Below are 5,642 nucleotides of genomic sequence, written 5' to 3'. Positions count from 1 at the left end.
GACATGGCAGAGTACCAGCTGAATATACCACACAGAGAGACATGGTAGAGTACCAGCTGAATATACCACACAGAGAGACAGAGAGACATGGCAGAGTACCAGCTGAATATACCACACAGAGAGACATGGTAGAGTACCAGCTGAATATACCACACAGAGAGACAGAGAGACATGGTAGAGTACCAGCTGAATATACCACACAGAGAGACATGGTAGAGTACCAGCTGAATATACCACACAGAGAGACAGAGAGACATGGCAGAGTACCAGCTGAATATACCACACAGAGAGACAGAGAGACATGGCAGAGTACCAGCTGAATATACCACACAGAGAGACAGAGAGACATGGCAGAGTACCAGCTAAATATACCACACAGAGAGACAGAGAGACATGGCAGAGTACCAGCTAAATATACCACACAGAGAGACAGAGAGACATGGCAGAGTACCAGCTGAATATACCACACAGAGAGACAGAGAGACATGGCAGAGTACCAGCTGAATATACCACACAGAGAGACAGAGAGACATGGCAGAGTACCAGCTGAATATACCACACAGAGAGACAGAGAGACATGGCAGAGTACCAACTGAATATACAGAGAGACGTTACTAGTCTTTCCACACGACAGAGGGACAATGTAACTAGACCCTCCTCATCACAGTAGAGCCACTTGTGTGTTTAAGACATGATTAAGCCCTTTGAGATCTGCTGGCGATGGGAAATGAAAGCCTCCCATCAGTCCAATCCCAGCTAGTACAACAAGGCTCTGAGACGACCTAATCAAATCAAATGTATTTATATAGCCCTTCGTACATCAGCTGATATCTCAAAGTGCTGTACAGAAACCCAGCCTAAAACCCCAAACAGCAAGCAATGCAGGTGTAGAAGCACGGTGGCTAGGAAAAACTCCCTAGGAAGGCCAAAACCTAGGAAGAAACCTAGAGAGGAACCAGGCTATGAGGGGTGGCCAGTCCTCTTCTGGCTGTGCCAGGTTGAGATTAGAAACCAAGAGAGGAACCAGGCTATGTGGGGTGGCCAGTCCTCTTCTGGCTGTGCCAGGTTGAGATTAGAAACCAAGAGAGGAACCAGGCTATGTGGGGTGGCCAGTCCTCTTCTGGCTGTGCCGGGTGGAGATTATAACAGAACATGACCAAGATGTTCAAATGTTCATAAATGACCAGCATGGTCGAATAATAATAAGGCAGAACAGTTGAAACTGGAGCAGCAGCACAGTCAGGTGGACTGGGGACAGCACGGAGTCATCATGTCAGGTAGTCCTGGGGCATGGTCCTAGGGCTCAGAACAGTTGAAACTGGAGCAGCAGCATGGCCAGTTGGACTGTCTGTATCCCAAATGTCTCCCTATCACCTTACAGTGCACTACTAGTGAACTACGTAGGGACCCAAGCCAGTGACTGATTAGCTGATGAGGAAAGCGATCTGCATGCTGATTGGCTGTTTAAGGACCGATAGACCTCTGAAATCAATTCTGATAAACGTTGTGTTTTCTATTTTCCTGTTCAGCGCAGTGCAACGGCAACTTGTCGGCCCGGTGGCTAATTGTGTCAGACGCGCCAAGGTTTGACTGGCAAGGGCGTTCCGACACACTGGCAAGGGAGAGCAATCACAACCAATCACAACCAATCACAACCAATCACAACCAACCACAACCAATCACAACCAACCACAACCAATCACAACCAATCACAACCAATCACAACCAATCACAACCAACCACAACCAATCACAACCAATCACAACCAATCACAACCTATCACGAGTCAATCACAACCTATCACGAGTCAATCACAACCAATCACAACCAACCACAACCAATCACAACCAATCACAACCAATCACAACCAATCACAACCAATCACAACCAATCACAACCAACCACAACCAATCACAACCAATCACAACCAATCACAACCTATCACAACCTATCACGAGTCAATCACAACCTATCACGAGTCAATCACAACCAATCACAACCAACCACAACCAATCACAACCAATCACAACCAATCACAACCAATCACGAGTCAATCACAACCAATCACAACCAATCACAACCAATCACAACCAATCACGAGTCAATCACAACCAATCACGAGTCAATCACAACCAATCACAACCAATCACAACCAATCACGAGTCAATCACAACCAATCACAACCAATCACGAGTCAATCACAACCAATCACAACCAATCACGAGTCAATCACAACCAATCACAACCAATCACGAGTCAATCACAACCAATCACAACCAATCACGAGTCAATCACAACCAATCACGAGTCAATCACAACCAATCACAACCAATCACAACCAATCACGAGTCAATCACAACCAATCACAACCAATCACGAGTCAATCACAACCAATCACAACCAATCACGAGTCAATCACAACCAATCACAACCAATCACAACCAATCACAACCAATCACAACCAATCACTACCCTAGAAGAGAGGAAAACAACGACATGTTGAACACGCTGACCTCACAGGTGGAGGTGGAGGCTGCTTCCCTAATGCCCACACCCTATAGGGTCACAGGTGGAGGTGGAGGCTGCTTCCCTAATGCCCACACCCTATAGGGTCACAGGTGGAGGTGGAGGCTGCTTCCCTAATGCCCACACCCTATAGGGTCACAGGTGGAGGTGGAGGCTGCTTCCCTAATGCCCACACCCTATAGGGTCACAGGTGGAGGTGGAGGCTGCTTCCCTAATGCCCACACCCTATAGGGTCACAGGTGGAGGTGGAGGCTGCTTCCCTAATGCCCACACCCTATAGGGTCACAGGTGGAGGTGGAGGCTGCTTCCCTAATGCCCACACCCTATAGGGTCACAGGTGGAGGTGGAGGCTGCTTCCCTAATGCCCACACCCTATAGGGTCACAGGTGGAGGTGGAGGCTGCTTCCCTAATGCCCACACCCTATAGGGTCACAGGTGGAGGTGGAGGCTGCTTCCTAATGCCCACACCCTATAGGGTCACAGGTAGAGGTGGAGGCTGCTTCCCTAATGCCCACACCCTATAGGGTCACAGGTGGAGGCTGCTTCCTAATGCCCACACCCTATAGGGTCACAGGTGGAGGTGGAGGCTGCGTCCCTAATGCCCACACCCTATAGGGTCACAGGTGGAGGTGGAGGCTGCTTCCTAATGCCCACACCCTATAGGGTCACAGGTGGAGGTGGAGGCTGCTTCCCTAATGCCCACACCCTATAGGGTCACAGGTGGAGGTGGAGGCTGCTTCCCTAATGCCCACACCCTATAGGGTCACAGGTGGAGGTGGAGGCTGCTTCCCTAATGCCCACACCCTATAGGGTCACGGGTGGAGGTCGAGGTTGCTTCCCTAATGCCCACACCCTATAGGGTCACAGGTGGAGGTGGAGGCTGCTTCCCTAATGCCCACACCCTATAGGGTCACAATTTCTACTCCGATCTGGCAATCTACTCCAATTTCTACTCCGATCTGGCAATCTACTCCAATTTCTACTCCGATCTGGCAATCTACTCCGATCTGGCAATCTACTCCAATTTCTACTCCGATCTGGCAATTTCTACTCCGATCTGGCAATCTACTCCTATTTCTACTCCGATCTGGCAATCTACTCCTATTTCTACTCCGATCTGGCAATCTACTCCTATTTCTACTCCGATCTGGCATTTCTCCGATCTGGCACCTATCTACTCCTATTTCTACTCCGATCTGGCAATCTACTCCTATTTCTACTCCGATCTGGCAATCTACTCCTATTTCTACTCCGATCTGGCAAATTTCTACTCCGATCTTCTATTTCTACCGATCTGGCAATCTACTCCTATTTCTACTCCGATCTGGCAATCTACTCCTATTTCTACTCCGATCTGGCAATCTACTCCTATTTCTACTCCGATCTGGCAATCTACTCCTATTTCTACTCCGATCTGGCAATCTACTCCTATTTCTACTCCGATCTGGCAATCTACTCCGACTGCCTGTGCCAGAGAGCAGAATAACTGATGAATTTAAGAACACGATTGGCTGAGACAATGGGTGGGTTGGACATGCCGAGAGATGAGTTCTGATTGGTCTACCATGTAAGCGTGTTTCTGTCTATAACATGATCTGCTCGGTAGGTGTAGATAATCCATGCTACCAATCCGCTTTTATGAAAGATACAACGTTAACCATGAAGAACTGCAAAAGTGTTGCTTCTGCTCTTAACAACATCACTGCCCTGAATTTAGCAGCCGCTATCGACAACGATAAGTTGGGGAAAAAGTAGTGACGGGCTACTTCCTGTTCACGCCACGGTCAGTGTGATCCGGAGTGACTGGACACAACGCTGGACAAACAAGATGGAGTCAACAGGGCGTCCAGTCTGCCGTGAAGCGTTCATGCGGGTCTAACTACATTTTCAGATATTCTACATTTCTAATTTAGTCAGAACGTCATTTTCATTGCAAGCTGGTTCGAGCCCTCGACCCGGGCTCGAACCAGGGACCCTCTGCACAGTCAACAGCATCAATGTAACAGTGTAACTTTAGACCGTCCCCTCGCCCTCGACCCGGGCTCGAACCAGGGACCCTCTGCACACATCAACAACAGTCACCTACGAAGCATCGTTACCCATCGCTCCACAAACCGCTAACTAGCTAGCCATTTCACATCCGTTACATATTGTTGTCTCTAAATGATTTCATATCGATTCCCTGGGTCAACTCATGTCTTCATGTGTATCGGAGTTGTTGGTGTTCAAGCAGACAGAAATCCGTTGGGTTCAGGTTTATCAAAGCAGAATGACTTTCCTGTTGTTCCTCAACTGCAGTGTCTGATTTTATACTTTACTCCAAATGTAAAAAACAATTTTTCCAAATTACAAAAGGACTGAATCCAGGTGGTCACATATGGCCACTCCCCTTTCTGTGATCTGTCACATATGGCCACTCCCCTTTCTGTAATCTGTCACATATGGCCACTCCCCTTTCTGTAATCTGTCACATATGGTCACTCCCCTTTCTGTAATCTGTCACATATGGTCACTCCCCTTTCTGTGATCTGTCACATTTGGCCACTCCCCTTTCTGTAATCTGTCACATATGACCACTCCCCTTTCTGTAATCTGTCACATATGACCACTCCCTTTCTGTAATCTGTCACATATGGCCACTCCCCTTTCTTTCTGTAATCTGATCTGTCACATATGGCCTCTCCCTTTCTGTAATCTGTCACATATGGCCACTCCCCTTTCTGTGATCTGTCACATATGGCCACTCCCCTTTCTGTAATCTGTCACATATGGTCACTCCCCTTTCTGTGATCTGTCACATATGGCCACTCCCCTTTCTGTAATCTGTCACATATGACCACTCCCCTTTCTGTAATCTGTCACATATGACCACTCCCCTTTCTGTAATCTGTCACATATGGCCACTCCCCTTTCTGTAATCTGTCACATATGGCCACTCCCCTTTCTGTAATCTGTCACAGCTAAATACATTATAATACAATTTACTTCAATGTCTTTATCAAACTCCATTCTATTCTCCAGGTCACGAGGTCACAAATACGGTATAATATCGGTACCATTTCAGATCACCCCAACTCAGCCATACGATCACAGGTTCCTCCTCCTCTTCCTCCTCC

The sequence above is a fragment of the Oncorhynchus gorbuscha genome, unplaced genomic scaffold (assembly GCF_021184085.1).
Source record: "Oncorhynchus gorbuscha isolate QuinsamMale2020 ecotype Even-year unplaced genomic scaffold, OgorEven_v1.0 Un_scaffold_569, whole genome shotgun sequence".
In the NCBI taxonomy this organism is placed as follows: domain Eukaryota; kingdom Metazoa; phylum Chordata; class Actinopteri; order Salmoniformes; family Salmonidae; genus Oncorhynchus; species Oncorhynchus gorbuscha.
Note: the sequence above shows the minus strand (reverse complement) of the source record.